This window comes from Heloderma suspectum, chromosome 1 (assembly GCF_057233095.1).
Source record: "Heloderma suspectum isolate Gila_16-S chromosome 1, 16-S_ref, whole genome shotgun sequence".
NCBI classification, from domain to species: Eukaryota; Metazoa; Chordata; class Lepidosauria; order Squamata; family Helodermatidae; genus Heloderma; species Heloderma suspectum.
Window position 1 is genome coordinate 417,549,181 of NC_139458.1, and position 27,236 is coordinate 417,576,416.

A 27,236-nucleotide genomic window follows, 5' to 3' on the forward strand; every position below is an offset into this window, starting at 1 on the left:
TGGAAGAAGAAATGGGGTTTGGACTGGGATGTGCTGGAGGGAGAGTTATAGAGCTTTTCTACATGAGGGATTGATCGTGCACTTGTTATTCCTGACTCATGGTTGTCTATGGGTTCTTTCGATGTTGTTGTGGCCCTCCAGTTTTGCTTCTGTGCCTAACTAGCACTTTCAGCGAGTTTTTTAAGAGCAGGGAAAATGTGGCATTTATTGTGAAAGTGAAAGAAAGTGTGAGTTCCTCTTGTGTATTTGCACTATTCCACTATACCACAGTGCCATCCAGAGGTTATGTAGCAGGAAAGCAGGGAAGGAAACATGCCTCATGTAGTGCTCAGATCTTAATTATCTGATAAAAGCAAAAGCAGATACAGCGGATTAACAGCCTCATGTAGAAAAGATAACATTGATAGATAGAGAAGAAGGGAAGATTCTTCTTGAGAGCAGCAAGAGTAGGCAAGAGTAGGAGACAAAAGGAACCTGTGGATTCTTCAAGCTTAGAGCAGAAAATGGGATGGGAAAGAAACAATATGTCAGCATCAGAGCACATGGTTTGCATGCAGAATGTCCTACATTTAATCCCTAGCATTTCCAGTTAAAAGGTCAGGAAGCAGGTGATGGGAAAGTGCTGTGTTGGAGACCCTGGGGAGCCGTTGACCTGGTCTAAAGTTGCTTCCTATATTACCCATATGCACAGGTACCTCCATCCCCTTTGTGCATCAGAAGAAATTCAGGCTGGGAATGACTTCTGTGAACCCAAGTAAACTTGCAACTGGATAGGATCTGCAAAGCTTCTGGCTTCAGCGGTCCATCAAACATCACTATGTCAACAACTAACGCTGAACCTCCACGATGCTGCTTAGAGTTTATTTTCACACTGCTTTCAGAGCACTGTGTTTTTATCTCCAAAGGATTTCATGTTGTATAATTCCCTGTTACTCAGCTTTGCAAACAGCAAGGGGAACGTTTTGTAAGTTATTGCATAAATTCATTTATTTACAAATGGGCCACAGAGTGCACAGGACATACCAGATAGGAAGCTGAAATTAACCCAAATGGCAGAAGCTGCCGATGCGCTCACAAAAATGACGGTGCTTAAAGTTTGCTGCCAGCCCCACCTACTTAGACAGGCTCCCTGCCCTATCCCCAGCTTCCCCCACTTTTCCTATCTATAAAGTGTAAGAAAATAAATTTTGTAAATAAATGGAAACAACACAAAGCAACATTTTTTAACCTTCCATTTCTGAATGAGAGCTCATACTGTTCTTGAAGATGTTAGCATAAAGTCCTTATCTCCCAATAGATTCCTGCCGGTGACCTTACATCCTCCAACTCTATTTTCAGCTACCTAAAGATCTTCTCCTTTAAGGTTACAGTCCTATGACCCATGGGAGGGTATCCCAGGGGCCATAGGATTGTTTGGATCTCCCCCTCTGAGAGTGGAGAGGTCTGCCCTCCTGGCTCCCACAGAAACTTCCACATCACTTATCTCCCTGATATCAGAGCTCTGATATTCGTAGAAGTAAAAAGGGAGTGGATCGGGGGCATGGCAGGGACCAAACATGCCCCCAACATGGGAGGAGGGATTTACACCAGCCTTGATGCTAGTGTGTAAATAATTTCCCTCCTATTGCAAATAAGTAAAGCAGCAAACCCTGGAACAGAAATGGAAGGAGGAAAACTCCGCTCCTCCCTCATTTCATTACTACATATCAGAACATTTGAATACATTTCTTGGCCACACAGAGGAGCCTACAATAATTGTGTTATTATGTCCCTGATGAGCCTTGCAAGTTACAGAGCAGTTAAGAAATTCCATGCTAGTTCGCAATGACAAATGCTGCTAAACATAGACCGTGATGGAATGGGTTGTCCTTTATTGAGTCTCAAGGATTTCACTTAGACACATTTGAGCTAATGTGAAAAGAAATGCATGCATCCCAGACATTTGTGTAAGCCATTCCTCCACCCCAATAGCACAAGGGGCAGATTGACACCTGGAGAGTATCTAGCAGAGAATTACATTACACTGATCACCCACTGAATTCCCTTTTTAAAAGCTGTGTTATTATGACATTAGCCTGTATGGAGTGCAATGCAGAAAACTAGTGAAGTGATCGATGTGTTGCAAAGCACATAAGATCCTCAACAATTATATGAAAAGCACAGTTCTAATGCACTTGGGCTGGTTTTAGGTGTCTTGCTTTTGCCCAATTAATTGATGAACTAATCAGTTTACAGGAACTCCGGATAAGGGGCTGGGAGAAGTTGTTACCAAAAAAATTAAGTTTCCTGTTTGTAAGCACCACAGCAGGATGGTGCTTGATTGGGCCCTGCAAAGTACACATTAACTCAGACTAGTGGGACCTGCCAGTAGGGCACAAGTGCCTTGCTCTCCCTAATAGACAGGCCTGTTGGCCTAATTCTTGCTGCTCCACAGTGCCACCCTGACGGTGGTTGGGAGGTGTACTGAAGATTTTTCAACACAGCTGGATGAGGTAATCTGGAGAACCAATAGAGCTTCTCTTGGCCTTATACAAGTGCTGCGTTGGGCCTGACTTTCTCTTGTAAATAACTTGTCAGCCAGAATAGTTTTCTGACCTGCTATTGCACTGTTGCCAGACAGCTCTGGTAAATTCATCCTGTTACTCTAGTAAATAAGCATGTAATTTCCAGGACAAGGATGGCTGTCGCAATGTGTATGTTGCACTAGCATTGTGGGCCACCCAGGCTTTGCACCAGAGAGTAGAATTGGCTCAGTTTGTCAAGTTGGCAACAACCACCATTGCCAAATGTAACATAATTATTGCACCATCGTTCAAGCTGCCCTGGATTGCAGCATGCTGAGAATCAGGAAAACCATTACATTTATTATTTTATTATAATATCCTAGCTTTTCACTAAGGAGAGGCACTTGGGAAGCTGCCTTATACTGAATCAGAACACTGGTCCGCCTAGCTTTGTGTTGTTGAACCTGACTCTCAGAGCTTTTCTTACATGAGGCTGTTAATCACTGTATCTACTTTTGGGTTGGTCACAGAATTGAGATCCAAACTCTACACAAAGAGCTTTTCCTTTCCTGCTTTTCCACTACAAAACCTGTAGGTGGTGCTGTGCTATAGTAGAATATTGCAAGTAGAAAAATACCTTTTCTTTCGCTTTCAGTAAGAATACCCCAATATCCCCACTCTAAAACCGACCCAGGAAAGTGCTCTTAAAAAACAGAAGTGAAACTGGAGGATCACAGTGTTGTCTAAAGAACCTGTAAACAACCATGAGTAAGGAATCAGAAGCTCACAATAAATGCCCTATGTAGAAAAGCTCTCCAGGGTTATAGACAAGATTCTTTCCTAGCCCAACGTGGAGAAGCTGGGGATTGAACCAGGGACCTTCTACATGCAAAGCAGGTGCTCTGCCAGTGCACTACAGCCCCTCCCTTGCAGCTACTGGGAATATATGTGGGTGTTACCACATTTTATCCTCACAAAGGTGGACCATGTTGTGAAACAATGCCACTTAGTGAGATTCAGATTAAGGGATTTGAATCCAACTCTCCCTCTGCGAGCCTAGCACCCTATCTATTGCATTACACTGCCTCTCATTCATATAATGTTCCAAAAGCCTATTATTCCCAATGGCCATCTCCTTGCCACCTTCTTGCTAAACTGGATCAGCCACACCCGTGGGAAATGCCAGATCAATATGCTTGTAGAGCATTGTGTAACTGCTAGGGATGTGCGAATCAGCAAAACTTGAGCTGTCTGAGGTTCTCCAAATTCCACCCCAAAGCTTGTTCTGGCTTGTCACCATATCAGATTATGAGCCTTGTTTTTCTCTTTTTGCATGAAAATATATGTGTATTTTTGTGCACATTTTTCCAAATGTACGTATCAATTATCACAATTTTTCAATGTATGCATTCTTTCATGTTCATTTTGCAAATGTATGCATTTTAACGCATTCTTTTGGCTCTCTGAATTGCATTCCAGACTTGGAAATGTACAGACTTCAACCACAGGTTGTATTCACATCCACATTTTGTTGCAGGAGGTGCAAACTGGGTACATTCTGGTGACAAATGAACTGAAATAGATTTCTCATACATCCCTAGTAACTGCCCTTCCTCCCATCCAGTGTTCAGCACATGAGACTACAGTCTGGGTCATACCAACTCATACTGATGTAGCTTTCCCACAAGATATATGAAAACACCCCCTACATTCCCTTGCAGTGTAATGAAGCTATATTGTTCCATGCAAGACCTTGTCCAGACAGGAGAGAGATTTATGAACGGCTAAATGAAGCAATGGAGGAACCTATAACAGCAGGCTCCTAATTAAGGAGATGGCAACAGTATATCCTTGACATTATTTCTTTCTGCTCTGGGAATTAAAATAAATGCCTGCTCTTGATAATGCGGTATTACTGTACAACCAGCCTGAACATGTAAGGAGAAACCAGCTTTGTGCTCCACCTTCCCATAGCTTGTTAATCTAGTTCCATGGAATGCTAGGGCATCTCTACACCAGCCTAAAATCCTGCATTTAAAACAGGGCTTTCTGCTTCTGTTTGAAGTGCAGGATCACGACTTTCATACGCTTCCTTTCCCCTCATTCCCTTCCCCCTCCTTCTCCCCATATCTGAGTCTTCCATTATCTTTCACTGATCTCGCTCCTCTTCTTGCCGCTTTTACTCTTTTCACAGAGGAAACTGAAGGGAACACAACAGCTCATTTTCTGTGATCTATTTAAAAATGGAACAAAGGGCATTTAGTGCAGGAGATGCTTTGAATGATCACGGCTTCATGTAAAGAGCCTGCAAACTTCTGTGAAGGAGCAATCTCAATCGCAGGATAAAAGTTTGGTGTGAAGGAGCCCCTAGAGTTGCCAAGAATGCAAATGGACACAGATTTCCACTACCATAAGTAAAACCTTCACTATGCCAAGTTATAACATTCAGCCTCTTCCGTAGTTGTTATGCTGTTAGATAGTAGAGGATGAAGACGGATATAGTGGTGATGGCAAGAGGAGCACGAAGGAGGTGCCTAACTTGGCTGGAGCAGCTCCTTCTGGCACCAAATCCCAGCACTAAGTCCCAAGTCCCTTTCTCCATGTTGGGAGAGGCATGGAAAAAGGAAACATGGGCAGGGCTGTGTGATGACATCAGCGTGTATGGCCATGCCCACTGATGTCATCTGGCCTGCGAAGGACCTGGTAGGGACAATTTTGCCCCCATCTTAAACTAGTTCTGCACTTCTGTTATAGAGTTCTTTAAAAAAAAAAAAATCACACACAGCATGCAAGTTACGTTATGTAAAGCAGGCAGGACTTTCATTCAATCACTTTGGTCCTGTGGGGTTTAATGGGATGGACAGCCAGTCCTGTGCATGATCACTCAGGTGTAAGTTGCACAGTGCTCATTGGAACATATTCCCAAGTAAGTGTGCATAGGGTTGCACCCAAAGGTCCTATGCTGTTACATCCAAGTAAACATAAATGACATCAGGATGTAAGCCTGTTTGAACCCAAAGATGAGATGTTGATGGTTTGTGAAACACACCAATATTCTGCGTTCTGTATTTACTGATACAGGAAATTGTATCCCATTCATACTATTAGATTGTCTTTGACCTTCAAAGCCAATAAGATTGGTGCTGTGACAGAATAATCTATTCCTCCTTTTACTTCAGCTTAGGTTGCGGTTCTTGTTCAAAGGCTGGCTCTACCTGTTTCCTGGATAACAGGAAGCTGAATGAAAAGACCTGCTGTGTGGTTACAACATTTGGGGTTTTTTAGCCTAGAAAAAGGTGAGTAAAAGGGGGACATGGTAGGGGCGTATAAAACTATGCACTGCACAGTGTGGAGAAAGTAGATAGGAAGAAGAACTTCCTCCTCTCATAATACTAGAACCCTGGGTCATCCCATGAATCTGAGTGGTGGGAGATTCAAGACAGATAGAAGGAAGTCCTTCTTCACACAGTACATAGTTCAACTATGGGATTCACAACCACAAGATGTGGTGATGGCCACCAACGTGGATGGCTTTAAAAGGGGATTAGACTAACAGGGGATAAGACTATCAATCACTACTAGTTATGATGACTATATATTATCTCCAGTATGAGAGGCAGTATGCTAGGGAACATGAGCTGGAGGGTGCAACTGGCCTCTTGTCCTGCTTGTGGGCTTCCTCTTGGCACCTGGTTAGCCACTGTGGGCCAAAGGAAAAAGAGGGGGAAGTGTGTCCCCGGTGCTGATGAAACAATTTCGCTTTATTACTGTTCACAACTCAATGCCTTTTGGAGAATTAATCTCTCCTTCCTCAGGAGCAATAATTTTCAGCCATAATGTCCTTCTTTTAACCAGCACACTTCCCCCTCTTTTTCCATTAGCTACCAGGGTCTCTCCCTGCACCCCCTAGCCTCACTTTGCTGGCCATGGTGGGAACAGAATGCTGGACTAGATTGGCCCCTGGCCTGATCCAGCATGGCTCTTCTTGTGGTTTGATGTTCTTATCCACTTCTGGGTAGACTTGCAAATTAGTCTTGGATTTTAAGTGGCAAGCTGAAGTGCCTACCTGAAAGTAAAGCCATCTATAAGTAAGCCTTCAAAGGGTAATCTTATGTGGAACAACATACCTTATGATTACTGTACAGACTTGGTGAAATACTAACTTTCTAACAACAATATCCAGAGGAAGTGCAGATGGCCCCAGCTGTTCCTGATATATCCTGGGACAATGAGCTGATGTAGGGGGCACACCCTAATATTTGGGGAAGGCCATCTTATATCCTAATAGTTTAATTTACAGGCATAGCATTTAATTTATATTATCTGTTTTGTTTGTGACATTGTTTTGTATATAATAGTCTCTCAGACTATGCGTGACTTTAAGCACTATTTAAATCGTGTGCTTACAACAGGCCACATCTCTTTATTTTATGTAGAAATCACCTGCAGAGGACTCAGATCACGACTGGAACTCTCACATGTGGGAGCGTGGTTTAACCTTCCACTCTGCCCTCCATCCCATTAATTTTACTTTAAAATCTGATTTTCTTTTGTTTTTAATGTGGGGCAGGTAGCTTCAGGGGGAGTTTCCAGTGGAAAATGATGAGGGGACAAGGGTGAAACCTAATCTGCATTGAAGCTGTCCCCTCCACCACCACCACACACTGCTTTGTTTACAACAAAGAGACATGGCCAATTTCAAGCTCATATTTGAAACATGTGCTTAAAGTTTGACTTTTATTATTTTTCATTGTCTGTTTTGCTTCCATTCATTGTATTTTATTATGCTCTATCATTTTACTTGCTTTATTTAATATTTTTTAGCTATTTGCTTTGACAAAATATTATTATTTTATCTGTTTATTCAGTTTGCAGGCCGGAGCACTCCTGGCTTCTTTGCATATGTCAACGGGGTGTGTGCATGGGTGTGTTGGCCCTATCATTGCCTTAGGGAAATTTAACATAGAATCTGGCTCTTGACATCCCAGTCTTTTCTGTAACTCTGTAATTGCTTTCCTCTCAGACTGACGACTGGAAATTGCAGCAGACTTATTTCTTGATAGCCTTCCCAGTTACCATTGTTTTTAGGTTGCCAGCTCTTAAAATAAAAAATGCTGGTATCTATGTAGGGCATGAGGTTGGACTTTAGGGGGGAGCCCAGGACAGAGCCCAGACATTTCTGCTAAGGCACTAGACCTTGTGTTTGTTTCTGGAGAAGCGGGGAGTGATCTGGAAGTCGGGGGTATATCCACCACCCCCTTGTCATGGTCAGATCACTATCTGGTGATGTTGGACTTCTCGGTTCCACAACCCCTCCGCAGGGGTGGAGGACCCATTAAAATGGTCCGCCCCAGGCGTCTTATGGATCCAAATGGATTCCTGAACGCGCTTGGGGATTCTCTGGGGCATGCCAACGGCCACTCGGTCGAGACCCTGGTGGGTGGCTGGAATGCCGCAATCACTGGGGCATTAGATCGGGTGGCTCCGAAACGCCCTCTCCCCCTGAACAGGGCTCGGACTGCACCATGGTTCAATCCACGGTTACGAGCTCTGAAACAGGAGGTGAGACGGCTAGAGCGCCGGTGGCGGAAGTCTCGCTCCAAAGACGATCAGACACGGGCTAGAGCTATATCTTCAGCCTATCACGTGGCAGTGAAGGCAGCAAAAAAGGAATATTATGCTGCCTCCATCGCGTCTGCAGAGTGCTGCCCCAGGAGGCTGTTCCAAGTGGTCCGGAGCCTGGTCGGTCCTGTGGCTCCGGAACCACTGGAGCATTCTAAGGCCTCCTGTGAGGCTTTGGCAAGGCACTTTGCAGATAAAATTGATCAGATTAGGTGTGTTACTCTGCACACTGTGGATACAGTTAGTGAGCAAGAGGCGGCCTGTGGCAAACCGGTTTTGTGGGATCGGTTCCAGCTTCTTCCTCCTGATGAAGTGGACAAGGTGCTTTCATCTGTAAGGCCAACCACCTGCTTACTTGATCCTTGCCCATCTTGGCTCATTATGAGCTGCAGAGAGAGACTGGGTGAGGGGATCAAGGCGGTGGTGAACGCCTCCCTTGAGGAGGGAGTGATGCCATCAGCCCTCAAGGAGGCAGTGATAAGACCGCTCTTAAAGAAGCCCTCCTTGGATCCTCAAGTTCTGAACAACTTTCGCCCAGTCTCAAATCTGCCATTTTTGGGCAAGGTGATTGAGCGGGTGGTGGCGGTGCAGTTGAAGGCACACTTGGAAGAAACTGATTATCTAGACTCATTTCAGTCGGGCTTCAGGCCTGGGCATGGGACAGAAACGGCCTTGGTCGCCTTGGTGGATGATATGAGGAGGGCTCTGGATAGGGGTGAATGCTCCTTCCTTGTTCTCCTCGACCTCTCAGCGGCTTTTGATACCGTTGACCACGGTATCCTCCTGGACCGCCTGGAGGGGTTGGGCATTGGAAACACTGTATTGCGGTGGTTGCAGTCCTTCCTCTCTGGCAGGTACCAGAGGGTAGCACTGGGAGAGGAGGTTTCGGACCCGTAGCCACTTACTTGTGGGGTGCCACAGGGTTCCATCCTCTCCCCGATGCTATTTAACATCTATGTGAAGCCACTGGGGGCTATCATCAGGAGGTTTGGGGTGCAGTGTCATCAATATGCGGATGACACTCAGCTCTACCTCTCATTCAAATCTTCACCAAGGTTGGCCGTAGAATCCCTGTCCAAATGTCTGGAGACGGTGAGTGGCTGGATGGGGAGGAATAAGCTGAAGCTCAACCCTGACAAGACCGAGGTACTTTTGGTGGGAGACAAGAGGAGGCTGGGGGATGTTGACCTGGTGTTGAATGGGGTACAGCTACCCTTGAAAGACCAGGTCCGCAGCCTGGGGGTCATTTTGGACTCCCAGCTGTCCATGGAGGCTCAGGTGTCAGCTGTGAGCCGGACAGCGCTGTATCAACTCCATCTGATACGGCGGCTGCGCCCCTACCTTCCCGACCATCTGCTCCCATCGGTAGTACATGCCCTGGTCTCCTCTCGTTTAGACTACTGTAATGCGCTCTACGTGGGGTTACCCTTGAAGACGGTTCGGAAACTGCAGCTGGTACAGAACGCGGCGGCTCGCCTGATTAAAGGCAGCCGCCGGCGAGATCACATCACTCCAGTGCTGAAGGAGTTGCACTGGTTACCAGTTGTTTTCCGGGCCAAATTCAAGGTGTTGGTTTTGACCTTTAAAACCCTATATGGTTCCGGCCCAGCCTATCTTAAGGAGCACCTCCAGCAACACCAGACAGGCCGCTTAACAAGATCAGCCTCGGATGGCCTTCTCTCTGTCCCATCAGCCAGGACAGCTAGACTGGTGGGGACGAGGGAGAGGGCCTTCTCTGTGGTGGCCCCCACTCTGTGGAACTCCCTCCCTAGGGAACTCCGTCATGCCCCCTCTTTAATGAGCTTCCGTCGTGCATTAAAAACGTGGTTGTTCAGGCAGGCATTTGGGGTGGGTTAGGGTATTTTTTTAAAAAAAAAATTATGGTAAAATTTTATTGTTTTAAATTGTTTATGGTGGGTTGTACATCGCCCAGAGTGGCTGGGTGACCAGTCAGATGGGCGATTAATAAATTAAATAAATAAATAAATAAATAAATAAATAAAGGCTGAGATTAAACATCCCCTAGGCCTTCACAGCCCTTTTGGGCCAGTGGGGGATGCCATTTTTGTCTCAGAATGCCCCTCAGAACATTACTGCATGACATAGACCTGGTTCTCATGGAACTCCTATGCTACTGTCTCTTTAAATATGCAAACTCCAATCAGCCCTATCAATGGTAGGCTGCTCTGTGATGTGTGAATCCAGGTGCTATGGGTTATTTGTGGATTAAACAACCCAAAGTTAACGTATGATTAGTTCTTAGGTTAACTTTGGGTTGTTTAACCCAAGAATAATCCATAGTCAGGAAGCAACTTACAGTTAGGCTGATCAGACATTGCATATTCAAAACAGCAGCAGCACACCGTTATGTGCGAACAGACCCATAGAATCATTCTGTGGGCATTATGGGGATTTGAACGTGATGGCTGGCAGCACTGAAGAGCCAGGGGAGCGCCAGTATGTTTTATTAGCCTCCTGCCTTCAAAATTTGCCCCACATCTTCCAACATGCCAAAGGGAGGCAGTTTTACCCCCCTCTTTTTTTTTCTTTTCTTTTTTTGCTACCACACCTTAAATTTGGAGAAAATTTTTGGGCAGAGAGTAGGGGCAGAGCCTTCTTGGTGGGGAAGCCACAATTTATTTATTTATTTATGTATTTATTTATTTACATTGATACACTACCTTATCTGCTAAAAAGCCATCAAGGTGGTGTACAACACAACTCTGGAATGCCCTCCCTGCGAAGATTAGCCAAAAAGCAGCAGCAGCAGTAAGGGCTAACGCACCATGCATACAATTTAAATTGCAGAAGAATTGCACATTAAAAGCCTGTCTGAATGAGAATGTTTTCAATGTGTAATTTTTCTGCAGTTTAAACAGTATTTATGGTGCTGTTGCTGTTTGGCAGAGCATTCCTAAGTGCTCAGATTCTCCAGAAGGCAGATTCACTGCAGTTGCACCAGTTCCACCAAAATCTGCTCCATCTGAATCTCCTCTGGACTTGGAAGAGAGGGCCAATCACTGGTAAAAGAAAAGCAATGCTGGCAGAAAACTCCCCATTCACCCTGTGGCATCCATAGAAATTATTCCACCATTGGGGTACAAATGAAATGGCGGGGGGAGGGGAAGTGAAGCAGTTGTTATTTATGGTTAACTCTCATGTATGAGCAATAATACTTGGCTCTTATGCTCAGAAGAACTTTAGATTTTGTGTGTGCATGCAAAGCTTTAAATTGTCAGACAAACGGCTTCTATTCTTTAAAATAATGAGAAGCTGGCATTTGCTGCAAGTCACATTTCAGCAATTCTGAACTAGCTTCCCCCATCACCCATTTTTGCACTTTCCAGACTAAGACCTTCTATGGCCCTAGATCAGCACTCTATACAGCCAAAGGGGCAAAGGTGGCATTGCATTACTTTTACCGTCCCCCAGTTATGGTTGGGTAACTTGGGAGAGTATTTAGAATGTTGCAATCAGAGCAAATTATTAACTCTCCATCCCCTGAAAGATACCGGCTAAACTGTTCCAGCTACAGACTAGCTATTGTGACTCGGAACCTTATGATGACGGTGAAAGAAGAAAGTGCAAAAGCTGGGTTGCAGTTAAACCTCAAAAAAACCAAGATTATGGCAACCAACTTGATTGATAACTGGCAAATAGAGGGAGAAAACGTGGAGGCAGTGACAGACTTTGTCTTTCTAGGCACAAGATTACTGCAGACGCTGGCTGCAGCCAGGAAATCAGAAGACATTTACTTCTTGGGAGGACAGCAATGACAAATCTTGATAAAATAGTTAAGAGCAGAGACATCACACTGACAACAAAGGTCCGCATAGTTAAAGCAATGGTATTCCCTGTAGTAACCTATGGCTGCAAGAGCTGGACCACAAGGAAGGCTGAGCGAAGGAAGATAGATGCTTTTGAACTGTGGTGCTGGAGGAAAATTCTGAGAGAGCCTTGGACTGCAAGAAGATCAAACCAGTCCATACTCCAGGAAATAAAGCCAGACTGCTCACTTGAGGGAAGGATATTAAAGGCAAAACTGAAGTACTTTGGCCACATAATGAGAAGACAGGATACCCTGGAGAAGATGCTGATGCTAGGGAAAGTGGAAGGCAAAAGGAAGAGGGGCCGACCAAGGGCAAGATGGATGGATGATACTCTGGAGGTGATGGACTCGACCTTGGGGGAGCTGGGGGTGGTGACAGCCGACAGGAAGCTCTGGCATGGGCTGGTCCATGAAGTCATGAAGAGTCGAAAGCGACTGACCGAATAAACAACAACAACATATCGCAATCATGTGGGAAGGGGCAGTTGCACCCATGTAAGGGTGAAGGCAGTTTAAATATGGGTGGTTTGAAGGTGTCCTTACTGCTGTGGGAAAAAAGAACACCATGTACATTTTAAAGTTCTGGAGCTAGCTTTGGAGAAACAGTCTAGTTCTTCAAGCTCCTAGTGTCAGAGAACATAAGTACATAAGATGAGCCATGCTGGATCAGACCAAGGGTCCATCTAGTCCAGCATTCTGTCCACACAGTGGCCAACCAGCTGTCGACAGGGAACCCACAAGCAGGGCATGAATGCAACAGCACCCTCCCACCCATGTTCCCCAGCAACTGGTTTACATAGGCTCACTGCCTCTGGTACTGGAGGTAGCACATAGTCATCAAAAGCTATCTGTGGTCTAGCACCTGTGATATCACTCACTCACGCATATACATAATTTTTATAGCACTTTTGCAATGTTATCTAAAATGTTGATGGTTTGGGGTGGGAGTAAAGGATGAATGCATATGCACATAAACACATATATGCGGCTTCAAAATGCATTTTTAAAAGGTGGACATCCCACCTGCAGTATAAAGGGAGGGATAAAACTAGGAACTGATCTAGCATTCAACATCCAGAGATGTTTGTGTGCCAGCAAAGTTGTTAAGCGAGGTTTGCCCTGGGGATGAAGCACCCATATTAACTGCTGCTGCTTCTTCCTCTTCTTCTTCTTGCATTTCTCACTGCCTGGTTTGGCTGTTTCCCATACCCTCTGGAGAAATGTATATATACTTGGTCTACACTGAATGGGAGCTGAAGAATTAGTTTAAAGCCACCGGGCATTCAAAAGACCAGTCTAGACTTGCCTGGCCTCCTTGCATTTTCTTCAAAGAGTTCTGAACACACAGCTGGGACAAGCTGCTAAGGATTGTTGGGAGAAGGTGCTGGGGACAGGGGAAGCCATTTTGGTAACTGGTTTTGTGTGGCTACTTTTCATGGCTTGCTCTTTCTTTGGAGAAAGACTAGTCAATTCATTCCTTCAAATGTCCTATACGAAAGCACGGCAAGGGAGGGAGAAAGAAAGCCTCGCCTCGCCTCCAGCCCCAAATCCACACCATGTCCCCCCCACCCCGGTATTCTGTACCTGTCTGTTGCTATCCACTTTCTCCACTGATTATGAATGGGAGCAGCGTTCCTGTGTTTGGCATTGACAGGGCATGAAGAGTCATTTTGTATACACTGTAACAGGGGCACAATGAACCTATGCAGCCTGAGGCATAATTATATTCCAATATATATGTATGTTGAGATATATTGTGCTGACAGTAAGGCTGAAGGAGGCTCGCTTTACTTATCCAAGGCCAGAGGGCATACAGCTCTGCTAGGGAGCCACGAGAGAGAGAGAGAGAGAGAGAGAGAGAGAGAGGAAACACGTGAGCTCTGGAAGAGCCGTGACAACAGAGAAAGGTGAAAGAGAAGGGAAATCACTTCCCAAACCAATCTGACCCATTCCCCAGCTATGCCTCTCTTATGGTAAAAACGTAAGAATAGCCCTGATGGATTGGACCAAAGTTCCATTGAGTCCAGCATTCTGCTTGCAAGAGCGGCAATCAGATCTCCCTGGGAAGTTGAAAAGAAGACAACTAAGGCACTTGTCCAGGCCACCCTTGTTATTTGTCCACAGCATCTGGCAGTACAGGATATATGACCTTTGAACTTGGACGTTCCATTTACCTGTTATGGCTAATAGCAGTTGAGAATCCTATCCTTGGTGAATTTGTCTAACCTTTTATTAAGGCCCAGAGTTAGGATCCTGCGGTCCTCCAGATGTTGTTGGACCCCAACTCCCATCAGCCGCAGCTAGCATGGCCAATGGTCAGGGATCATGAGAGTTGTAGACCAACAACATCTGGAGGGCCACAGGTTCCCCACCCTTTTATAATGCCATCCTAGTGTTACACCTGGGCTCTCTTCACACCTGGCATTTTATCCCACTACGAACTGATCCTTTTGATTTTTGATCCCTTCTGGGATTTAGACTGGCTTCCCTCCGCTCTATATATTTTTCATGGCTGCACGGAAAAATCAGGACAGAAGGGTGATCATTGGTTCCTGTAATGTGATTGATGGCTCCGCCCGTCCCTCCACTCCTCTGTAGCAGGAGGGAAGTCAGAAGCCCTTCTGATGACTTTAAAGGTGGAGGGAGGAAATCAAAGGAGTGCCTCCCTCCCTGGCATGTGTGCAAAGGAGTCTTTTTTTCATCTCTTAACTTGTGCTGTACTGTTTCTTCGTAGTCCCCAGGAAAGCTACAACTTCCTTCTGAGTAGACATAAGATTGTGCTGCAAGTCTGCAACCCTTGGCACACTTACTTGGAAGTAATTCCCACTGAACTTAATGGGATGCTCTGAATCAACAGAGGACATTGATTCTGAGCTTGGTGGGGTGAGGGATCAGATCTGTCTCCCTTCATTGCAGGGAGGCATTTTACCCTCTTCTCCCTCCAATTGAGAAATGTGCTCAAGCATTTACATGGCAGGAACAAAGACAGCGCAGCCCACAGCCAACCAGACACAGCAGTTTTTTCTGCTACTGGAGAATTTCACAGGGAGGTCATGGCGCTCCTGTTCCGTCCGCTGGAAAAAATACCACATTTTTTGTGTTTGGGGAAAAACATGGCAGGAGATGTCCTGGAGGTTCGTGGCGTCATCTAAAGAGCCCACAAACTTCCGTGAGAGAGCCATCTCAATAGCAGGATAAAAGCTCCATGTGAAGAAGCCCCTGGGGTCCTAATCCGGTTCTCTGGGGTTCAGCAGATGGCCCCAGCCCTTTCCCTTGACCACTGAGTGATTGGTGGTTTCCTGGCTTTTGCACGTCCCCCCACCCCAAAAAAGGTTGAAAGGCTTAGTTACTGGGAGTAAGAGCTTTAAGCTAAAATATGCTGGTATTTTTTGTATTTTGGCCCGTCCCCTTTTGCCTTTGGCCCTGCCCACCCCTGGAATGCAGCCCCTGAGAACTTCTCTGAAATTGAATTAAAACCTTTGGCTGAAAGAGGTTCAACACTCCTGGCCTACATGAATAAAAATATTTTCATCTGGCACCTAAAAGATAACATTGGTACCAGGAGAGCTTCCCTGAGAAGGGCATTTAATAAGAGAGGCACCACAGCCCCTGCCCCCAAACCACCATCTTGGTAGTTGACATCCACCTCAGATCTGAAGCAGGAGGAGTGTATCAGCACAAGATCTCAGTACAGTGCAAAGCATCTGGATTGGCCAAACTTGGCATCAGTCTTAAGAGCCTGGCTTTTTGCCTTTGCTTGATCAACAAAGTTTCTCATTCCTGCAGTAATTCACCTCAGCGATCCAGAGTGGGAAAACCCAAACCCCAGGTCTGGATTTGGTATAGCTGCTGCAGCTGTGGAATCAACATGCAGATCAATGTGTCTCATTTCAAATTTACTGTGTAATTTCTTGAAAAGCTCTGGTCATCCTGATTCTGGATGCTGGTGCAGTGAGGCCAAGGAACTTCCCTTCATGTCTTGTTCTGTTCTTGTAGTCCTGCCAGCTCTAGCTTTAAATCCTTCGAGTGGTTGTGTAACATCCACAACAGTGGCAGTCTGAACACTTTCAACAAACCCATTGTCCTGTTTTTGCCTTAGTTATTACCATAAAATAAAGAATGGCATTGTTGTCTACTGATTCCCTCCTTCTCCCTCCCTCCACCGCCACTGCGTTATTATGGTATTACTTGTATTTTAATACATAATCTTCTGTGCTACAGAAATTAAAAAACTGCCAGCTGTGTTCTTTGAAGTGTGACATATCACTTTTAAAAACATATTATCTGAGGTTTGGCTCTATTCTGTATATTAAAAAAAAATAATCTATTACTATTATAGTTGAACACAGTAGTCAACAAATGTGTGATAAACATTTGCTGACTGAAAATGAATGCATTGATCATATTTTGACTGCTGTTGTCTTTTGCAAAAGCATTGATGCCATGGTAGTAAACAGTTTATGAAACACATGTCTAGATTAGCATGTATCCGCCACTAGGGCTGGCCCTACCATTAGACGGGATGGGGCATGCTGGCTGATCGGGGGGGGGGTACCATTAAAGGGCACAAAACTGTCAAAGACAATTCATATTCATTTGAAGCTCCTCTTCCTTCTTACTGCATCCTGAGTGGATGTCATTTTTCCCCCTTGGATATGCATATCACCTTTCTGCTACTGGCTAGAGCAGGGATGGACAACCTTTTTTCTGTCAATGGCTGCATTCCCTTGAGGGTAATCTGCTGGGGGGTAGGGGTGCATGTCAGTAGTAAGCAGGGCTAAAGCCAGCAATAGACAGGGCCAGAGCTAAAAATGGTCGGGTCACGTTTTCTGCCACTCTCTTCTCTTTGCCACATCCTTTTCCCTCGCTCCCTCTTCCTTCTCAGCCCATAAACTGTGACCTCTGCTCTTGCCAGAGGTCTGCATTGATTGCATGCAAAAGGCTTCTGAAATTAGGGCAGGGGACACAAGTTACCCACCCTTGGGCTAGCATCATGGTTCTTCTAGCATCTGCCCTCCAGCTGCCTATCAGTCAAGCTATTGGCGTGTGAAGAGGAGAGAATAGCTCATTGGGCTATATTTTGACTGAATGTGTAGGTCAAAAAAAAGGTGTCCCCAACCAGTCGTGTCCGACTCTAGGGTGCGGTGCTCATCCCCGTTTCTAAGCCGAAGAGCCAGCGCTGTCCGAAGACGCTTCCGTGGTCATGTGGCTGGCATGACTGAATACCGAGGTGCACGGAATGCTGTTACCTTTCCTGCCGAGGCGGTACCTATTTATCTACTTGCAATTTCTTGCTTTCGAACTGCTAGGTTGGCAGAAGCTGGGACTGAAGACGGGAGCTCACTCCGTCACGCAGCACTCGGGTCTCAAACTGCTGACCTGCCGACCTTCCAGTCTGCAGTTCAGCGTCTTAACCACTAAGCCACCGCGGTCCCTGCAGTAGGTCAAACAACAGGGCAATAAAAGAAGATTCCTCCACCGAAGTAAATGGCTCAACAGATGAAGCACAAGGCAAATCCAAAGTACTGAAATTACTCTTGGTCCTGGGGTTACATTTTCACTGTTCAGGATTCATGGCCTTGAAAGGGAAACAATCTGATAAGTTGAACTGCCGAAACATTGTCTGTTTGTTAATGCTGATGTGGTTTTTTCCATGTATGAAGCCCAACTCTGTTTTATAAGGTGAAGGCTGCTTAAAATAGCTTCAGCTATGGGTGTCTTACTCCCATTGTCACTTTAACATGTGGCAACACTATGTAGCATAATGGTTAAGAGAACGAGGATATTCACAGTTCAAATCTCACTTCAGATTGAGAGTTAATATATCAGTTAGCTCAGAACAGGGATGGGCAACACGATAATCTACAGATGCTTTGGACTACAACTCCCTTAATCCCTGACCATTGGCTATCCTGGATTGGGGTTGTGCGAGTTTTAGTCCAAAACATCCTGAAGGCACCATGTTGCCTACCCCTGTCATAGAAGATAATTTTACCTATCCTCTGAAGAGATTGAGTCAATTGCCCCTGAAAAAGAGTCTTACAACTCAAAACATGATGGCCTTAATCAATTAAGGGGAAAGGCCTGTAGTTTTGCATGCAAAACATCCCAGGTTCAATCCCTGGTATCTGTAGGTAGAGCTGGGAAAGAGCCCTGCCTGAAACCCTGGAGAGCCACTGCCAGTCACTGTGTAGAGAGCTTCATCTATCGGGTAGTATAGAAATAGTATAGTATAGAAATGTAATAAATAAACAAAGTAATAAATAAATAGACGATACTGAGCTAGATGGGCCAACAGTCTGACTTGGTATAAGGTGGCTTCTTATGTTCCTAATTGTTTCTAGTGAAGCTTTGAGGTCTCCTCTCTCTTGTTCCTGCCTTGGTGCTTGCCCTTCTTTCCTTCAGGCCTGGTGTCATCATCTGGCATCCTCAGGCTACTGCCAAGAGCACAACAACGCTCAGAGTTGCTCCAGATTGGGTTCATCCACCTGCCTCTATGTTGTCCCCTCTCCCTCTAGCTCTGTTTTACCTTGTGGCAGTGACTTGCAGTCTTCTGTAAGCATCAATATTTATTAAGATGACCAATACATAGGAGGTCTCAACAAACACTCTCCGGCCTGGCCCAATCTACACTGCCGATTTAGTGTGGGCGAGAGCACATCAGGGTCATTTGCAACAGATGACGCTGCCACCAAACTGCAGCAACCCCGCAGCTTCCCTCTGGAAAAGGCGCATTTTTGGAAAGTCCTTTTAGTGTGTCATTTTTCCTTAAATGTGGCTCCTGCGCAGATTTGCTGCACACCCGTCCACAGTGTGTCCCGTCCCCCAAATTAAATCTTGGGTGTGCCTCTGTGACCTGGCAGTGACATGACCAAGGGGTGGGGCCACCCCTCCCCCCCCCATTCCCTCTTTGTCTCCATTTGCATTATGGTGCTTTGGGGCACTGGCTTTTTTTCCTAGTTAGTACTACTTTGCGCTGTTTCATCCTTTCACTATATCAAAGTAGTGCTGTTTTCCCATTCACAATATGTAGCCTAGCACAGTAGCCACTTTATCTATTCACAGTATGCAGCCTGTTTTTCCCGTTCATAATAGCGCTGTTTCAATCATGAAGAAAAGCGCAGTAGCCGCTTTTCCATTCACAGTACGTAGCCTGTTTTCCTATGGTTTTCCCAGTAGTAATGTATGGCTGTGAGAGCTGGACTATAAGGAAGGCTGAGTGCTGAAGAATTGATGCTTTCGAAGTGTGGTGCTGGAGAAGACTCTTACGAGTCCCCTGGACTGCAAGGAGGTCAAATCAGTCGATCCTAAAGGAAATCAACCCTGACTGCTCATTGGAAGGACAGATACTGAAGCTGAAGCTCAAATATTTTGGCCACCTAATGCGAAGAGAAAACTCCCTGGAAAAGACCCTGATGCTGGGAAAGATTGAAGGCAAAAGGAGAAGGGGACGGCAGAGGATGAGATGGCTAGATAGCATCACCGATGCAAAGAATATGAACTTGAGCACACTCTGGGAGAGAGCGGAGGACAGGGAGGCCTGGCGTGCTATGGTCCATGGGGTCACGAAGAGTCAGACACGACTTAATGACTGAACAACAAAGCCTGTTTTCCCCATTGACAATAGTGCAGTTTCAAGCATTCAGAATAGCACAGTAGCTGCTTTACCCATTCAGATTATGCAGCCTGTTTTTCCCAATCACAATAGTGCTGTTTCAGTCACGAAGAAAAGTGCAGTAGCTGCTTTACCCAATCACAGTGTGTTGTCTGTTTTCCCCATTGACAGTAGTTCTGTTTCAAGCATTCACAATAGCACAGTGGATGCTTTACCCATTCAGATTATGTAGCCTGTTTTTCCCATTCACAATAGTGCAGTATCTTTTAATCTTTCACAATATCCCAATGGTGGATCAGAGGGGAGAGGTAAACTCCAGGGGCTTAATTCAGCATTTCCAGTAAACTTCTCTGAGCAGGGAAATGTGGACAAGGGCAGGGAACAATCCTGTCTCATTCGCTGAGTAGCAACTAGGGGATTATGATGTTCAGTTCTACGCTACCCACTCAACCCTGAAGTATGGGGTTGTAGGATCCTGAGGCCTTTTTTTTTTTTTTTACTACCTCATGATCTCACTTCTAGTCACCACTTGTGGAGTTCCCTTTACCCGACGGGGGGAGGGGTCTCTCTCCCTCCTCTTCTTCTAACTAGTACCTATGCTCCTGCACTGGTGAGGTTCTCCCCCAGATTCCTCTTTTCCACACTCCCCTGGATTTCCACACTCCTTGCCACCGGGTCTGGCTTTCTTAGTCACCAAGTCAGGTGCTTTGGTCAAGTGTCTCCCCCTCTCACTGCCACCTTTAGGCTCTCACCCACAACCCTTGGTGTATTGTGATGCTTCACCACTCTCTCAATTGCTGCCACCAATAACCCTTTTTGAGCTGATTTCTTCCTTTTTGGTAGCACAGACCAAGCAGCCAGCATGTGGGGGTTGTTCCACGAAACCCTTCTTAATAAATTAAAAGGAAACTGTCTTTTAAAACTGAAAACAAAGAAGGTTTATTTGATACAACAGGACTGGAAACAGGAATTTGGGATGAGGAAAGGATATCAGGAATGATGATTAAAATAAGGCAACACTATAAACTGCACAGTATAACTCTTGCTTTTAGTTGTATATTCAAAACCTTTCACACTTTCTCTCACACTGACACACTCTCTGTAATCCACAGACTATCTCACTAGATATTCTCACTTTCTCAATCCATTGCATTATAGGTAGGCTGACCATATTTCCTTGAGAGAAAAACGGGATATTGGGATGACAAAAACGGGATGGGGTTATGTAATGTCCCACCGCAGAGTTCCGCTGTAATAAAAAAATAGCTTATAGCCTGTTGAACAGAAATATGAGTCTGAAAAGTCCGAATCAAACTGAATGTAGGGCAGAAAGAATCTCTATGGGCAGAATGATGGTAGAAATAACAGTAAGATTCACCCTCCTGGCTCCCACACGCTGAATGGGGCTTAGCGGCCGCCTCTTGAATTCCCTGACAAGCAAGGGGGTGGCGTCTGATCGTCGCTAGCTCAAGAAGCCTGGCCTGACTGGACAAAGGAAATGGAACTTCCTCTTTCGTCACACTAGTAGTTTTACTGCACACGTTGATTAGCATAGAGCCTTATGATAAACGCGTTCATTTTTTTTACAAAAAATTAAAAACGGGACAAAATTGACATTTATATTAAAACGACGGGACAGTTAGGAAATATGAAAAAAAACGGTACTGTCTCATTTAAAACGGTACGTATGGTCAGCCTAATTATAAGAGGTGAACATTTATCCTTCCAGTGTTGTAATATCAGTCTTTTAGCTATCAAAAGGGCATAGGGAATTCATTTAAACTGACCGTTTGTTAATTTCCATGAAGTAGGTAAATTATTTAAAGGAGTGTCTTCATCAATGAATATTAAAGATTGTTCCGGTACAAAATTTATTTATGTAATAACCTCCCCACAAAAGAAGCAACTACTGAACACTGGCAAAACATATGTTTAGACGAAGCATTAGCTGTATTGCTGTCAGGGTGCCTCTGAGCATAGGCAGTGGCAGAGTAGCTCAGAGTCCGAAGAGGAACTGCAAAACGTGGGGAGAAACTTTCCCAGACTCTTCCAGACAGGGAGGGACAGACTCCTCAGGTTTCAATAGTCCAGCTGGACAGAGACAGCCTCTCTTCACCCTCCCCTCCAGTGAGAGATAGTGAACAAGGACAGGTGGGGCTTGGACAGCCTGAATTTTTAGACGCCAGGTGCAGACGCAGGGCCAAGACAGAGATGTCAGGGGTGGAGCTTAGGCGATCTGCCCGATTGGCCTGGCAGGAACAGCTACGTGTAGATACCTAACGAGACAGAGGGAGATCCCCCCCTTAAGTTACGGAAGCGTGCCCGCCTTTTTTTCAAACGGTAAGCAACTTCCAGTCTTCCTGGTTACCCTTTGAACTCTCTGAAAGCTTTTCTTTTGTAGACTGTGAGTTACTGACAATTAGCATCTGTATGACCCATTGAAGTAAAAGGATTAAAGAGTTGTGGATAGAAGCCTCTTGTCTGTGTTTTGATTTTGCTATTGGAGTTCAGCAGGGACAAAAGGGAAACCTGACAATTGCATTGCCAGCAATTAGATGAATTAGACAATCCCTTATTAAAGAGACATTGCGATGTCCAATAGACGCGAAACAAAAGGTTTTGCTGAGTAAGACATAGCCTAAGATCCATAGATGTGACAGGTAGTTGCCAAAGTGACATTACGCATTTTGTGGCGGTGCCCACAGCAGTTTCTCAAACTCCCAAATATGCGCATTGGTCCAAAAAGGTTAATGACCCCAGCGTGAGATTGTGGATATCCTGGGATACTGAGACACTGTTCAAACCCCCAAGCATGAGCAAACTGCTGAAACTCTGGACTAGCAAATGACTAGCAAATCAGTCACAACAATCCTCGGGATGCCATGATGAGCAAACATACCTTTGAACCTGGCAATCACCATTCTTGCAGTCTTATCAGGAAGACTCCACACTTTTGGGTACCTTGAAAAATAGTCAATCACAAGGAGAAAAAGGGAAGAGCCATATTCAAAAATATATATGCCCAATTTTTCCCATGGTAGTTCAGGAATTTCATGTGGTTTAAGAGGCTCCTTTTGATTGCTAGGGCCATGCTGGGCACCAACTACCTTCTCAAGGTCAGTGGACATGCCAATACATTACTCCTCTTGCCCTACCTCTGGTTCTATGATTAATGTCATGGAGTTGAGAGAGTATCTCTGACATTCAGGGAAGACCACCTTGTCTCCGGGGTAAAGAATACTATCACGACAATGCAGAGAATCCCTTACAGGCCAGAAGGGTTTTGCAGCAGGGGAAACATCTTTCAAATATTGTGGCTTTGTGAGTGCTATCATCATCTTGAGCTGAAAATCCTGTTTTGTAGCTTTCTGTATGATTGCTGTTCCAGTCTGATCCATGGCTAATATATGCTTAGTGCATGTATTACTCTCGCTCCCTCACCAGAGTCCATGTCAGATGTGGGAGGGTCTACATTGAATCAAGACAGTGTGTCAGCAAGATGGATCAGCTTGCCTGGGGTGTACACTACATTAAGCTGATATCTAAGAAGTCATAAAAGCATGCACTGCAAGCAGACAGGGGAACCACCAACTGGCTTCCTAAAATCGCTTCTTGGGGTTTGTGGTCAGCCTGAATGAAAACAACTTTGCCAAACACATACTGATGAAACTTCCTCATTGGATATAGAACTGTAAACAGTTCTTTATTTGTGCATAGTTTTGCTCTGACAAACTAAGAGGTCCAGAGGCATAGGGCACTGGTCTATTCCCCTGAAGTAGGCATGCGCTAAGACCATTATTTGATGCATCAGCTTGCACAATGACTGGTTTATTGGTGTCAAGGTACTGAAGCATAGTTGCCTGACACAAATGCTGTTTGGCCATATCAAAGGCTTTCTGCTATTCGGGCAGCCATTGAAACAGTACACCCTTCCTCAACAAATTTCACAAAGGCACAGTCAATTCCGCCTCCCTTGGAATCTAGTGTGACAAATACTGCATGGATCCTAAAAACCTAACCATACCTTGTCTGCCTTGTGGATGCACCATATCCTGTAAGGCTCTGATTCTATCTTCATCAGGACGATCATCATGAACAGCCACTATCTGACCCGTGTATTTAACAGAGGCAACTTTGAACTGAATCTTGTCTTTTAACATTCTTGGCACGTGCTGTCTTCACAACTTGATGTAGAATCTGGTCATGATGTTCCGGAGTCTCTACTGCAATTATCATGTCATCAGTTATCATATGGACCCCTTTTATGTGACCAAATGTTTCCTCATTTATTTGTTGGAATACTTCGCTAGAGGATTTAAGTCCGAATGGTAAACACTGAAAACAGTACCTTCCCCAGGGCATATTGAATGTGCATAGATGTGATGAATGTTTATTTAGTTTTACCTGCCAGTATCCACCTTCTTCACTTAAAATAGTGACAATTTTCATGCCCGCTAAGCCACTCAGAACCTCTTTGGTTGTGGGGATGGTATGGTGCTGTCTGCGAACTGCCTTGTTTAGATCAGAGGGATCCAGGCATATTCACAGCTTCCCATTTTTCTTTTCTGTGATAACAAGCCTGCTTACTCAATCTGTGGGTCCTCTCACTCCTGTATTTTCAATTTAACACAAAGTATCCTTTAGTCTCTTGAGTATGGCAAAACATACCTTTCGACACCCATGTATGTCAGGAACCACTCCTAGATCCATGTGGACGTGGTGAGGTCCTTCAAACTTGCCAAGACCATCAAAAACATCTGAATACATGGCAAGTAGCTGTTCCTGAGTCACAGGTTCATCTGTGTGCACAATGTCAACCTGATAAGCAAAGTCCAGAGTTTCACAGGCTGCCCTGCCCAATACTGGAAGAGAAGAAATATCTGTTATGTAAAACAGTAGACTGGCTATTCTCAGTGGAACATGACATTCCAGAACAATAGTTCCGAGAGGCTGTATTTGAGTTCCACCATAAGCCACAAGGGTTACATCACTGTTAGTTAATACTTTCCTGCCAGGCAACTCATGGAATGCTTTCAATGGTAAAACGTTTGCCTCAGCTTATGTGTCATTTGCATTTTACTGAAAGTCCCAGTAAAGCTATATCAGCATAGCATCCAACACCTTTTCTTGCAGCCTGATCAGGGATTGTATGAGCTAAATCCCCAATAAAAAAAACCCTGTTTATGTGAAGCTCATGAACCTGGTATCCTTTTTCTTTGCTGGCACTCACTGGCTTTGCTTTACATACTCTGGCATAATGATTTTTCATGCCATATTTATGGCAAGTCTTCCCAAATGCTGGGAAATTCTGAGGTTGATGTGCTGCATCATAGCAGGAGTTGTGTTTGCTCTCCTTTGGTCATGTCTACATTTAGAGTGTGACTTCTTCTACAGGAATCCCCTCATATTCCCTCTCACTTGTATATACCGCATGCAGCTCCTTGCAGGATATTGGGGAAGTTGCCATGGTCTGTAACTGAGCTCTTATTACTTCAGCTGCATGGTATATTCCAAGTGCTTTCTCCAGGATGAGAGCCTTTCAAGAGCCTTTCCCTTATCCTCTTTTCCTTTACACTAAACACAGTCTTGTCCCTCACCATATAATTGCTTACAGGGCCAAATTCACAGTTACTGGCTTTAAGTTTAAGTTCAGTAACAAACTGTTCAACTGTGTCTCCATGAGTCTGCGTATGGTTCCAAAGGACTATTGCTCAAACACCACATTCTTGTGAGGAGTGCAGCATGTCCTTAATTGTGGAAGGACCTCTTCAATATCATTTGGGCCTTCAGCATCAGGAAAAACAAAAGCATTATAAACGGCCGGGGGTTCTTCCCTGACTCAGTGCAACAAAATGGCTACTTGCCATTTCTTAGAGGCATTCTTTACTCCAGTTGTTGTGAGATACAGTTAAAAGCCTTGCTCTCACTATCTCCAATTCACAGCCAAATTTCCATGAAGGACATGCTGGTAGGTAGAGGTACAGGCTGGAAGGAATCCATAGTCATAAATGCTGCTGTGCTTAATCTGTGTCAGGACACACTGACAAGCCCTCCACTGTGAAGACATCAAAGCTGGCTTTTGACATCATGTAATGTCTGTTGTTGCATTTAGGCAATCTCAGGACATCCACATCTTCTGTAAGCATCAACATTTATTAACGTTTATTAAGATTACCAATATACAGAAGGTCTCAACAAACACTCTCAGGCCTGGATTACTAAGGGCTGAGCTAACCTTTTTAGTTTTACTTTCACATTTGCTACAATTCTCTTAAAGGAATGGTACACCACACAGTCAGCCTTTCTCCCCCATCCAACCCCCCCGCCAACCTGCTTTTTGTAACATGATGCCTGATGAAGAGATCTGGAGATCTCGAAAGCTTGCATATTTTTTGTGATCTTTGAGTTTAGTTAACAAGAGTAGTACACAATATGGATTTGGGAAATTTTCTTATGGCCAACATGGCTATTTTTGCTTTTTGTTTAACCAAACCAGTATCTTTCAGTCCCCTACCTGCAATATTAGTTTTCAGAACACTGTTGTTGCAAGGAAGACTGAGATAATATCGATGTGAAGTACTTTTAACACTTAGGAAAAAACACTATAAAAATACTAGGCATTATAATGAGCTCTACAATGTGGAAAGCAATAGATGCTGCATGAAACCAGCTGCGCTGCTGTGGAAATGTCCCACACCATGTAGAAGAATGAGGATTGCAGTATGTTACAGCAGCAGTGGACAACACCTTACTTGGATAAAAATAACATGCACACTAGACCTGAACAATCTATCGTTCTTTGCTTTGACTAGCACTGTTAGGCAGTGCACCTGCTGTGGTTAGTAAACTGTGGATTGCATGGTTTGGTTGTATTTGTGTTTGGTAGGTCCTACTTGTGGCAAGGTTTGAAAGTTGGCTGGTTGGTCTCACACACTGGTGATTCCACATTGGGTTTTTCACTTGGGCAATGGTCACAATCCACTATGAATATAACAGCCCTTCTGGATCAGACCAAAGGTGTATCTAATCCAGCATTGTGTTCAAAGTGGGCAACCAGATGCCACTGGGAAGCCCACAAGCAAGTTATGTGCATCCTCCCAACTGTTTCCCAGCAAGTGATATACAGAGGCATTTTGGCTTTGATACTGGAGGTAATATATAGCCAACATGAGTAGTAGTCATTGATAAGCCCTGTTCTCCATGAATTTGTCTAATCCCCTTTTAAAGCTGTCCGCATTGGTGGCCACCACTACATCTTGTGATAATGAATTCCATAGGTGCTTCCTTTTGCCTGTCCTGAATCTACCACCACTCAGCTTCATGGGATGATTCTAGGCTCTAGTAAAAAGGTAAAGGTGTCCCCAACCAGTCGTGTCCGACTCTAGGGTGCGGTGCTCATCCCCGTTTCTAAGCCGAAGAGCCAGCGCTGTCCGAAGACGCTTCCGTGGTCATGTGGCTGGCATGACTGAACACCGAGGTGCACAGAACGCTGTTACCTTTCCCGCCGAGGCGGTACCTATTTGTCTACTTGCAATTTCTTGTTTTCGAACTGCTAGGTTGGCAGGAGCTGGGACTGAAGACGGGAGCTCACTCCGTCACGCAGCACTCGGGTCTCGAACTGCTGACCTGCCGACCTTCCAGTCTGCAGTTCAGCGTCTTAACCACT

General features: G+C 44.9%; 1 long non-coding RNA gene across 3 annotated transcripts in view; it reads right to left on the bottom strand.

Moving 5' to 3' along the window:
* LOC146360226 (uncharacterized) overlaps positions 1-24,390 on the bottom strand; it is a 45,433-nt gene extending 21,043 nt beyond the window's left edge. The window contains exons 1-3 of one of the 3 annotated variants that reach the window (XR_014786962.1): positions 24,239-24,390; positions 23,595-23,793; positions 22,470-22,531 (exon numbers count right to left, since the gene is read on the bottom strand). This is a non-coding gene — a long non-coding RNA (uncharacterized LOC146360226). The remainder of the gene's footprint in view (positions 1-22,469; positions 22,532-23,594; positions 23,794-24,238) is intronic. The other 2 variants (XR_014786963.1, XR_014786961.1) reach the window with 2 other exon arrangements.
* Positions 24,391-27,236: the final 2,846 nt, after the last annotated feature.